Below are 13238 nucleotides of genomic sequence, written 5' to 3' on the forward strand. Positions count from 1 at the left end.
CTAATAAAAATTTCTACAAACAACACTTAACAAAAAGGTTAGACAATTATGAGGTGAAGCAAGTGTTGTGCTAGCCTACTCAAAATGCAAGCCACCTACCACAATTCTAGTTTAGATAGTATCTATTCACACAATAGATATGATACTACCCTATATTAGTGTGCTCTCAAAGGCTAACTAAAGAGCCACACAACCAAGCAAGTAAGCTCTCACAACTAGTTACACTAAAGAGCTTGATAACTAGTTTGCGGTAATGTAAGGAGAGTGACTAAGAAGGTTATACCGCCATATAGATGAAGGAACCAATCAATCACAAGGATGAATAACAATGAAGACCAATCACCTAAGAATCAATAACACAATGATTTTACCGAGGTTCACTTGCTTGCTGGCAAGCTAGTCCTCGTTGTGGCGATTCACTCACTTGGAGGTTTCACGCGCTAATTGGCTTCACACACCAAACCCTCAATAGAGTGCCACACAACCAACATAAGATGAGGATCACACAAGCCACGAGCAATCCACTAGAGTACCTTTTGGCTCTTCACCGGGGAAAGGTCAAGAACCCCTCACAATCACCACGATCGGAGCCGGAGACAATCACCAACCTTTGCTCGACGATCCTCGCTGCTCCAAGCCATCTAGGTGGCAGCAACCACCAAGAGTAACAAGCAAAATCTGCAGCGAAACACGAACACCAAGTGCCTCTAGATGCAATCACTCAAGCAATGCACTTGGATTCACTCCCAATCTCACAAAGATGATGAATCAATAATTAGAGATGAGTGAGAGGGCTTTGGCTAAGCTCAAAAGGTTGCTATGTCAATGAAAATAGCCAAATGTTTTTAGCTTCAACCGGCCATAGGGCTTAAATAGAAGCCCCATGAAATAGAGCCGTTGTACCCCTTCACTGGGCATAACACGGGCTGACCGGACGCTAGACCTCAGCGTCCGGTCGCCCAACGATAGCCATGTGTCCCAACTTCAATGGTCACTTGAGTTGATCGGACGCTGAGCTATAATTGACCGGACACTGGGCCACCAGCGTCCGGTCGTTTCTAGTAGGTTCCAGAAATGCCTTTTGCCCACCGGACGCGTTCGGTCAAGCACGACCGGACCCTTCCATCGTCCGGTCAGAGACCCCTAACCTTTGAGCGCTGCCCGACAATAGGACCAGACACACCTCGCCAGTGTCCGGTCCGCTGAGCGACCAGCGTTTGACCGACGCCAGCGTCTCTGCTGTTACAACTGACCAGATGTTGCCGGTTCCTCTGGGACCAGCGTTCGGTCATGTTGTGACCAGTGAGACTAACTCCTTTTCACCTCTAACTTCTTCACCCTTGCTCAAATGTGTCAACCACCAAGTGTGTCACCTTGTGCACATGTGTTAGCATATTTTCACAAACATTTTCAAGGGTGTTAGTATTCCACTAGATCCTAAATGCATATGCAATGAGTTAGAGCCTCTAGTGGCAACTTTTGATAACCGTATTTTGATACGAGTTTCACCCCTCTTAATAGTACTGCTATCAAACCTAAATGTGATCACACTCTCTAAGTGTCTTAATCACCAAAACAAAATAGCTCCTATGGTTTATACCTTTGTCTTGAGCTTTTTGTTTTTCTCTTTCTTCTTTCCATGTCCAAGCACTTGATCATCATTATCATGATATGATCTTCATTTGCTTCACCACTTGGAAAGTGCTACCTATCTCATGATCACTTGATAAACTAGGTTAGCACTTAGGGTTTTATCAATTCACCAAAACCAAACTAGAGCTTTCACAGGCGCCATGATAGCCCCCGGTGGTCGGGAGCGGCGGTAGGTGTAGCTGGGGACTGGGCGCCGTGTAGATGGGTTTCGACGAACCGGCGATCCAAGCCGGAAGCGGTGATGGCGACGGCGGGAACTTGATCTGCTGGATGGGAACACCCCTGGGACAACGGCGGCGCAGCTGGGAACGAGGTCGTCGCGGTCCCGTCGTAGGGCATCCCATACTGGTACGAGATGACCGGCGCCGTGGTCGTGGCCGAGGGCGGCGGCGGCGGCGGGGGTAGCTGTTGTTGGTGTGGCGGCGGCGGAGGTGGCAGCTGGGGCTCGGCTGGGGGCGCATAGGGCCTGACGACGAAGGCCTTGATGCCTGCCATGGCCTGCCCTAATTCTAGGATTGCGGTCATCATCTGCTTTGGGTGAGGACGAGGGCGGACGGCGCCGGGGCAGAGGGCGCAAGCGCCCCCGAGGATGCTCGTTGCGCCCAATGATGGCGCGACCGCTGTCTGGGGCAGCAACGCCGACGAAGACGCTGGTTGCGGCGGGTGGGTGTGCGGTGGCGGCGGGGTGGGAAGAACTCGGTAGAGGGCTGGACATGATCGAAACCAGATATCTCTGATACCAGATTGATAGGACTCGATGCTCTACCGGTGTGCTGCACAGGTTATAGGGGTGGAAGAGGGGAGGACGTGGTCTGTACTCTCGACGTCGGCGAGGGGCCATGGCGGCGAGAGCGGCGGCTGCTGCTGCAGCCCTAGAGTTCACGTCGCGCTACAGTAACGCGGGTACTGTTCACACGAGGGAGAGGGTAGGGATGGCTGGCTCCCAAGGGAAGCCAGCAGCTTAATTGTTCTTTCTGCTTAATTTCAATAATCCCCGATTACAAGTATTTATCCTTCCCTATAGATGCTATAATTAAGGAACTATATCTATCCCTAAGAAAATACCAAATAAGCGATAAATTGAACATCTAAGCCCTTAACAGACCGGCCCCCTAGCCACTATTGGGCCTGCGCCTGGCATAGGGGATGCCGGTCGTAACAACAATTGTACATCAAGTTGATACAATCCCGACCTTTGTATAAAAGCACAGAGTCTAAACAAAACAAAGAGAGATGAGTTAGGAATCAAAAGAGAAGGAGCAGGAAGAGATGGTGGACTCCGGTGAGTATCTGTGGTCATCGCGTTCAGAGGAACACAGGCACAGGAGACGGTGGGCAGAAATGGATGGGCCAGATGGAAGAGGCGCAACGGGCCAAGGAAGTGAAAACAGCCCATGGTGTATATGTTACGGTTTTCCATTACAGATTTTTAAACTTGGACCTGTGAGACCTATGTTCGAATGTGTTTAAAAAAATTCTAGCAGACTCACCAAACACGACCTTAGGACATGCATATAGGGTATCTGTTTACCTTTTAAATGTTTGGGCAGGCCTATTTTCACACAATATTAAGTACGATGCTATGAATAAAATAATATACCCTGATTAGTTAATACAAATTTGTCCCAAAATATTCATTTTTTATAGATATTATAAGGGTTAAAAATATAACCCCTAGGCTTGCACTAGTGGTAACTATTTTTCTTAGAAAATACTACTGTTTTGAGATGTTTCCCAGTAGAATAGGGCCCTACAAGTTCTAGTCTTAGTTCCATGGTCTGTTTTATAAACATTTGTTCCCTATGCATGGTTTGTTTTGGTAGGATAAATTCCACGGCATCGCAGAAGTCATACAGCCTGTTCGCTTGTTGGTTTCAGCCATGATACGGTGTTTTCCTTTCACAATAAACCAGCACCCAGCCGGGCTTATCAGCTCAGAAACCGACCAGCGAACAGGCTGATAGTCGTCTATTTTGACAAGTGGTACTAGTACAACCTCCATCTAGTGAACCCAAGGGTAATTGGAGTGGTGAAGCGAAGGAGCAGACATGAGGGAACTCGTGAACCTAGACTCCACCAACCGACTGCCGTGCCATAGGTGGCCGTCAAGACTCGTGAGTTATCCTAGCTGGGGTAGTGGATTTCTTCACGTGGCGTGTAGGAAATGTGCCGTTCCAGCACTTTGAAGTCGAGTCGCTTCTTCTTCCAGAAGGGTGCCATGATGCCCTTTTATGCTTTGCAGGCGAAGTGGCTACATAAAATGGATGGTCCACTTTTCAGACGCTGGAGAAAAAGTGCACCAACGATGAGAAAAAGCAAAGGATCACTCCGTGTAGCAAAGCGTTGACAAAATGACAGACAAATGAACAACTTTACACATACTGTTCCAAACAGGGATTAATTCCGTTGTCTTACTACATGATCAGCAAAAAGAAAAGAAACACTATTAATACCTCTGTAACAAATAAAATAACCTGAACTTCACACAGACAGGAACTGAACTCAACCGAACTAAGCCCAACTTCTGACTTGGCCAAAGAAAGAAAAACAGCAGGATACCTGAACTTTCAAACAAAATAGCACGTAATTCACAAAATGGAGAAAATCGTTGCTCTGTATGGCACAAGAAAACTAGATTTCCGTACCAACATAGAATCCTAATACAAGCACCTGATTATGGATCATAGGTACGACAGCAACTGCATCTCCTAATAAAGCTCTCCCATTTACATATATCTAGACATCTAGTTTAGTTAACAGATGCAGGATATGAAGCAGCCAACTTAAAGGTGGGAATCAACTCGGTAAGCAACAAAGCATAACTACTTTTGTTTTCAACCAGAAGCCATAGAAGTCTTAATTCACAGTTCAAAACTTGAATAATCACATCAGCAAATGCATCAGGAGCAAGGATCTGGATGTCATAAAAAAACCATATGCAGCATGTAACGACCAACACCAAGTGCAGCTTGAAAGTAAGCAGTCTTCTACTTGCCGCAATATTCTTTTAGGCTAGCCTGTTCTATTCTGAAATCAGACACATGCTACTTTCATAATCTGCCCACATCCTCAGTGCAATACCATCTCTCAAAGCATTACCCATGTCACATTCACTGTTGAAAGCTGAAACATCGTAACCATATGTATCATCACCACTAGGAAGATTCACTGTTTTATGGGAAGCAAATGGGATTGTTTGCTCACATAACAACTCTTCATTACCCTCCTTGTCTCTGAATTATGTTATGTAGAACAACTGCTGCTGAAGGAATTTTCAGTTGAGTGTCTTTTCGGTATGATGTTGCGACATTTAGAATTGGAAATCGCATCTTCAGTAGGCCTACAGCACGCTTAATATGTCTGTGCAGCTGTGCATGACGAAGATTGAAAAGCTCTCTGTAGTCCATTGGTTGGAAATTGCTCTCATCTTGCTCTTCAGTATGGTAAGGGACTTCATTATAAGGAGCAAGAAAAGATGGCGTGTTCGCATAACCCCCGTCAACCAGGTAGTACTTTCCTCTTGGGACTTCAAATCCAGATTCTATAGCAGAGTATAAGACTGCTGCATCAGATGCAGACCCTTCTCTGCTACAAGAAACATAGACGAAATTCAAATCAAAATCACAAGCAAGCATCACGTTTTGGGAAAGGGATTCTTGTCTATTTCGGTATGGAGCTGCTTCGCTGTCTGATATTGTCATAGGGACATGAATTCCATCAATTGCTCCAATACAGTTCTGCAAGGGAAAATAAACCCTCAAGGTAACAGAAAAGGGCAGAAAATCCTAATGTATATGACCAAAAGTTACACTGACCTCAAAGTAAGGCCCATAACGTGTATCAGATGATATTTTCCGGTGGGCTTGAATTAAAGGTGGCTTGACGAATTCAGCAGTCATTGGTGTGACTGCATCAAAGCATACTTTGATATGTCTATGAATAGTTTCTGTACTGTACTTGAATCTGTCATTTAGTTTCTGAAAACTAGCATTTCGAGATAGCATGTAAATAAACATGCCAATTTTCTCTTCCACAGAAACACCTCTGGTATTTCTCAAAAGATCATTTGACCTCAGATAGCGCGAAAGTTCTAGGAGAATATGTGGCTCCACACGAAGTTTATCATAGCCTTGGCCTCGGTCATCTTCGAGCACTTTACAAATCCATTCTGCATCATTAAACTTTGATACTTGACTTGGAGTTTCAATTGCAGTACCATCACTAACCATCGATCTTGATCCAGAGTTCCAATTCCAGTAGATGCTAGATATAGTGCTGGTAAGATGAATAGCATCAAGTCATCATCTTCTTCTTCGTCCTCCTCAAACTCACTAGAGTCTTCTGGATCCATCTTCACTAAATGTAGTAGCAACGAAGAAAAACCAAATTTAAATGAAGGATTGCAGGCAAAATATGCATGTTAAAAGAACAAGTGCAGTTTTGAAAAGGAAAATTAGGCTGAAATTGAGAAGAATCAGTGTTACTAGAATGCTATCAGGGATTTCCATCATTGCTAAAGTAAGCACAGGTGTTAGAATTGCACATCGGTAAAATACCACTTTTACAAGTAATTTTCACGCGAAAAATAGTTTAAAACCTCATATCTGACATGCACAATTTATGATACAGGGCACAAATTGGGTTCCTATGTTCTCTCTCCCTACCTGCCTTATTAGACATGGTTTGCACAACCCAAACCTCTTGTAAGATATGTGAACATAGGGGCATACGGCAAGGTACAGGGAGAAATAAGGACAAGGGTGCATTTCAGGGTTTCGAATAAAAGGTAAAATGCCAAATAATCCTTCGTAATAGCTATTTCATAGTTCGAGGCAAAAAACTGTGCATTCCTTTTTTTTTTCCTGCCAATAAGTTAGTGCAGTCCTTAGCACAATGGCAAAAAGCATTAGCAACAACAATCTGCCATCTAACGGACATCGGACGATACAGCGGAATGGATGAGATGCAAACTAGCAATACGGTGAGTAGCAATGAATACACAGCAAAAAACTAAAGCGAATCGAGCAATAGTTTCAAACATCCCCAACCGGAAGCAGGAGGGGAGGATTTGGTGGTTGGGAACTTGGGATCGTGGAGGCGTGGTGAGCTACCTGAGATGGCCGACCGAAGCCGCCTTTTCCGGGAGGAAGCGAAGGTGATGAAGTTGGGACCTCCCAGCGAGCCTTCGCCGAAGGAGAGGGATCGACACGGCCGACGGGGAAGGCAGAAAGCCTACACGCCGGCGACGAGCTGACGACGGATGGCACGCGGCGCAAACCTTTGCGGCTTGCAACCAAGACAAGATGAGGATGAATGAAGCAGCAGCGGCTACAGAAAACCCAATAAGATCTACAGGTGCGGCCCACGGCCCACATTTGTAATGGGCCTAGTTCATCTTTGTAAACAAGTCAACGGCGCTCACTACACTGTAGCACGACAAGTCAAAATCGCCTTCGCTCTGATGCCGTCCGCCGATCCCCACCCAAATCTCTCTCGGATTCGGATCTCCCCTTGCCCAATCCCCATCCATCGGCGCCGACTAATGACACGCGAAATGCACGCTATCCTCGCCGGGATCCCGCAGTCCCTCCGGCCCGCGGTGCTGATCGCCTCGACGTGCGCGTTGCTCCTCCTCGCCACCGCGCTGCTCCTCCCGCGCGCCCCGACCCCGGCGGCGCTGCTGACCACTGACGCCGACGCCGACGCAGTCCGCCTCGATGCGCGCGTCACCCGAAGGAACGGCAACGAGGTGCTGTGGCAGCTACCGCCCCCGTCGTCCCCCGCTGCGAGCCGCGTTGTTCGCGGCGCCCGGGTGCACCATCCGCGCCACCGACTTCTTCGACGCCTCCCCGGGCTGCCCACGCTGCACGGGGCTCCCCGAGGAGCGCCGCTTCACCCGCGCCGCGCTCAGCCGCGGGTACGCCGTCCTCGCCGTCTCCAGCCGCGCCGAGTGCTGGTCCCTCGACGACGCCGGCGGAGGCGGCGGGGAGGATGGCAGCGAGCTCGCGGCCGTCCAGTCCATCATCAAGTGGTGGACCACAGAGAAGTACTCTCAGCTCGCGGGCCTTCCGCTCGTCGGCATCGGCGCGTCCTCGGGCGGGTACTTCCTCTCCGCGCTCGCGGCCAGGGTTAAGTTCAGCAGCGTCGCCGTCATGATCGCGGAGGGCGTGTACGGGGCCATGGCCGAGATCCCCACCGGGTATCCGCCGGCGCTGTTCGTGCACATGCCCAAGGACACCGAGAGGGCGCAGTTGGTTGCGGACAGCATGGGCAAGCTCAGGGAGAAGCACGTCGACGTGCGGGAGATCCGGTGCGGTGACTTCGCCGTGAGCGCGGAGTTCCTGGCGGGGAGGGTGCCGGGGCTGACCCGGGCCTTCGCCGATGCGCTGGTGGACGTGCTTCGCCGGAAGGGATTCGTGGATGAGAAGGGGTTCCTGAAGAAGGACGGGAGGAAAACACTGTGGAAGGAGGCGGCTGAGGAGGCTAAGGTGCTGCCTGAGGGGTTCGGTCTGGAGAGGCATGTCACCGAGGAGCTTAATGTTGCCTATGCGTACCATGAGTTCACCAGCCTGAAGAATACTGAAATCTTCCAATGGTTTGAGTCCCATATGAATCATTAGGACTGAGGCCCAACTGGCTTGCATAGTGAACCGAGTAATTTGCTGATTATTTGAAGATTAACTTTTGACCATGATCTACAATAGCGGAAAGTTAGAGCAAGACCTTGTGTAAGACTTCTGCTCACAGCTTATAGTTTACAACTTCCACTCAGTTTCTGCTTTTCTGGTATGATTGTATTTCTCTTTACTACTTCTTAGTGCAAATTATGGAAAGCAAGAAAATGTGTTGATTACACTCATTATTGTTGTACTTGTACTATTTTTCTTTTGGAAAGCAATAAAATGTGTAAATCTGGGATTCCAGACTTCCTTTGGACTTGCATAGATTGGCATATCATGTGATAGTGATTAGTGTCTGAATCTTTAATCTGATTTGGCTAAGTGTAGAACATATTAAAAACCTCACTATGTACGACATCTTGTATTTCAAGGGATTAGGGGTGTATTTTATGAGAAAGACCCTGGTTAATCAAATACTCGGTCACTACTCAGCAGAGCACTTCCTCTGGGATTTTTTTTCTCTAGGACTTTCAAGGGATGTATGACATCTTGTATTGCTTGGTTCTAATAATAGTATGAAGTAGTCCTAACCAACAGCCATGCTCTATACCTGAAATATCCTGCATATAAGCGCCTCATTTCATTGCTAACTAACAATCCTTGCATTCATGATTCATCACCAAAATGCACATTAAGTTGGTTATCAAAAGTTATATGTGCGATCTGTGATAAAATAACTTTGACGCTGAATCATCCCATTCCCATGTGACTTATGGAGTAGTTAGGCCTCATACACTATGAACAAGCACCCACAGTGCATTTTTTTCTTTCTCAAATGCTTTTAACCAATTTGTTTTTGCCTTTAATATAATTAATTTAAACATACTTCTATACAATAATTCAGATGTACTAGAATGGCTGGTAGAGCCGTAGAGGATTAGAAGTAGAACTGAGTTCTTCAGCATCAATTCACCACAGGATAATTTTGAGATGTTTGCTTGAAATGTTTTGCCTCTAGTAACTTGGTACTGGGTTACTTTCAAAGATGTTTGAAGAAAACAGAGCAGCAGATTAATATATTCATTCGACATAAGGGCCTTTGCTGCTTGGTGAATTAGCTAACGCTGTATATTTGGATTTGGAACCTGACATCGAATATTAGGCTGATAGGCTGGTAATGGCTCCTGTGACCTGTCACCACTTGCAACTGACTAGTAAGACACATTTGTGATTCCCCAACTTGCATGACTGGTTAATATCTGTTCAAAAAAAAATGTTATTTGAAGTGACGATTACATTGTTGACTTATTAATAGGTTCATTGCTGATCTAAGCTAATTATTTATCAGTGTATAGACAACAAAACAGTCAGTGGTCAAGAAAATCTAGTATTATAAAAACTGGGGCAGGACTGTTCTTCTGATCAAACTTACTTACCCTGCTATGCTGTCCTGATTACTGTATACTTAACCGTGGTAACTAGGAAGTTTCAATTCGAGCCCTGATTACAGCAAAGGGTTTACAATATCCAGCATATCTCAGACAGTGGTAGTACATGAAAAAACTATCAATATATATTAGGTGTTTATTTACATTACAATCCAACAAATTATAAGAAATTCGTCAACATGTGTTTAGAGGTGATATTACACTACGAACCCAAAATAGAAAACATGAAATTCATCAAGGATAAGAAACAAAGGATAACATCAATTGAAGAAAACAATTTAGGCAGGAGACAGGTCTAGTAGTGGCATTCGTTTGCCTTGAAAGTCCCATCCTAGGAGGAAGCAGCACCATCGAAGGTCACAGCCACCACAATGCAATTCTCCACCTGCTGGGTGGTAAAAGGAAACTTCTTGTTCACGATGGAATTGAGGTACTGAGCTGCTCCCTCTCGTAGAAGGGCACCGACACCATCAGTTCTGGTGTTTCAGAGTTCATCATGGAGATTCTCAAGCTTCTTGCCAATGATCAAGCTGCAGGCAGCACCAAATGTCTTGCCAATGTTGCCAAGGGATCCAACGACTGCAATGATCATGTCCAGGTGGCTTTTCCAGTAGCTGTAATTTTGATGGCAGAACACAGTAAACAATCATTTTAAGCATATTTGCTTTGTGATAACGAATACTTACAAATTTGAATGTATACTCATATGGGCTCTTACTCACAGGACTCAACAAATCTGTGCTTCGGAATTTTTTGGACCCCATAGGAAGATGTGCTTGGGGTACTTGGTGTAAAGCTGTAAGATGGTGTCGGTGTTGTGCCATAAGACGGTGTTGGCCTGTAGCCACTCCTGACCCTGGGAGCCACCATCTGGTAATAAGATACATAATTTAGCAACTGTTATTTCCAAGGATACATGAAGTATTTGTTGCCACTTGCTCTGCTTGGATAATACTGATTGCTGACATGCTGAGAAGTTTGCAGTTTATGTCCAACATTATTTATCTTGTATATAGCGCTAGCCATATCTGTGCAGTACAATACAACATTTGGCAGTATTAAAAAGGCTGTATAACTGTATTGTTACTACTAAAAAAGGCTGATCAAATAAATATATGCTACACAAAGGGAATAAGGTCAGAATGTACAGTTTGGAGCAGAAGAATAGGTATTCTGCTCAGACAAGCTGCATGAGCTGGTGACAAACCCCACCAGAACAGCACTGATCAAGAACTTTGCTTGCTCATCTTTGCTCTCAACGTCTACAGAGTACAGACAAGACTGATGAATATGTGGCTGAACTGGCCAAGAAGCTTGAATTGATGAATTGAGTTCCTTTCGGGCATATTTAGGCCTTGTTTAAATCCAGGGTGTAAAGTTTTAGGGTGTCACATCGGGTGTCACATGAGGGTGTCGCATGGGGTATTCGGATACTAATAAAAAACAAATTACAGAATCTGTTAGTAATCCGCGAGACAAATTTATTCAGTCTAATGAATCCGTCGTTAGCACATGTGTTACTGTAGCACCACATTGTCAAATCATGGACTAATTAGGCTTAAAAGATTCGTCTCGCAAATTAGTCGCAAACTGTATAATTAGTTATTTTTTAGTTAATATTTAATACTCCATGCATATGTTCAAACATTCGATGGGATATGGAGTAAACTTTAGGGGAGGAACTAAACAAGGCCTTATATAATACGAGCAGTGATCTACAGTCCATTGCTTACTACACTGTTAGTGGTTGGCCATCATTAAATGATCTTGGTTTGTTCATCTTGCTGTGGTGGTGATCTGATTGCTTTGTCAACTAGCACAGTAAAGAGCTTACACTGAGTATTTTAATCCAAATCCTTTCTACAAATATTATTGTGCAGAAAAAGAAACTGATGATATGGTACCTTAGAGCTTCCCTAGATTTTGGACAGGCTTATACATAATTAATTGTTGGTTTGTCCTGTAAGAGCATTCACTTATTTCTTTGCTAAATGCTAACTATCAATCATTACATTAATCTGCAAAATGTGCATTAAGTCAGTAAATTTATATGTGCCATTGTGATAAAGCAACTTTGAACTGAATCATCCCCATGTGACTTGAGATGTTGAATGGTTAGTCGTCATGCACCATGAACACGTATAAGCACCCACAGTGCATTTTTTCTCAACTTTTATTAGCTAACGTGTTTCAGGCCTTATTAATAATTGCATGATCACCCTTTGTTTCAAAATGGAAACTCTCAATGTTTGTTAGTTACCCATTTTTCTCGAACACAGGAGATTTTTTTAAAAAAAAAGCTAACTCGCAGGAGAACTGCATATCTTTGTTTTAAAGAGCGACAAAGATCGGACCCATACAACAGAACTCCTAGTATGTCAGTAGAGAAATATGAGTATAGCTACTTCATCATCCACCATGATCCACTAGACGGAACCTGTCATTAGTTCTAGCCCTTTTTTTCAGTGAGATATTTAAGGCCTTTCTGTATATGGAGTTTAAGACAGTGAAAATTGTAGCTAGTATTTCTTTATCGATTTATAGACAGCAAAAGAGTTAGCAGTCATGAACATCTAATACTGAAATACTGGAGTAGGACTGTTTTTTCTGTTCAAAGATCAAGCTTGATTGCCCTGCTATGCTGATCTGTCCTGAGTTGTTTACAACTATTGGAAGAAGTTGCGACCCTGCAACAGCAAAGTGTTTACAATTATATATCCAGCATACCTTAAATTCACCACTATGCATTAGACATGATATTACATGAGAATTCAACAAACACAAGACATTCATCAACATATCTTAGAGGTGATATTACACCGCAAACCAAAAAAATACAGGAAAATTCATCAAGGGGAAGAAATGACGGGTAGTATCAATTGAGAGAAATAGTCTAGGCAGGAGATATCCATGTCCTAGTAGTGGTATTCATTTGCCTTCTTGAAGATCCCAGCCTGGGCAGAAGCAGCACCATCAGAGGTCACAGCCACAACAATGCAATCCTTCACCTGCTGTGTGGTGAAAGGAAACTTCTTGTTGACAATGGAGTTGAGGTAAGCAGCTGCTCCCTCACGTAGCAGGGCACCAACACCATCGGTTCTGGTGTTTGAGAGTGCATCATGCAGATTCTCATGTTGGAATGATCTCCTAGCCAATAAGCCCAACGGCCTATTGGGCCTTGGTCACGCGCCCTGATCGAGGACGCCCAACCCTACATGATTAGTGGGCCCCCGTCGCACTGCGCTATATAAAGTGGTGGGGGCCGGCGGCTCATAGTATGAGGTTCACCGTGAGCCACTCCGCCCCACCAACAAACCCTAAGTCCGATCTTGAAGAGGGTGCGCAGCCAGCGACGGGAAGTTGCCACCGTCATCACCGTCGGCCTCACTGCAACCCCACCGCGTCGCCGGACTTCACCAACTCTTCTCCGACCATCGCTGCCCGTGCGCAGAACGTCACCGACCGAACGAGATGGCCGGATCCTCCTCGACGGTGCCCTCCGATGGTCTGTACACCT

The 13238-nt window shown here is 45.3% G+C and overlaps 2 pseudogenes; one reads left to right on the forward strand and one right to left on the reverse strand.

Annotated features, from left to right (window-relative positions):
* Positions 1-4064: 4064 nt before the first annotated feature.
* Positions 4065-7047, reverse strand: LOC136535381 (uncharacterized; annotated as a pseudogene).
* Positions 7048-7114: 67 nt separating this feature from the next.
* LOC136535382 (uncharacterized) lies at positions 7115-8617 on the forward strand (annotated as a pseudogene).
* Positions 8618-13238: the final 4621 nt, after the last annotated feature.

Source organism: Miscanthus floridulus, unplaced genomic scaffold (assembly GCF_019320115.1).
Source record: "Miscanthus floridulus cultivar M001 unplaced genomic scaffold, ASM1932011v1 os_2738, whole genome shotgun sequence".
NCBI lineage: Eukaryota > Viridiplantae > Streptophyta > Magnoliopsida > Poales > Poaceae > Miscanthus > Miscanthus floridulus.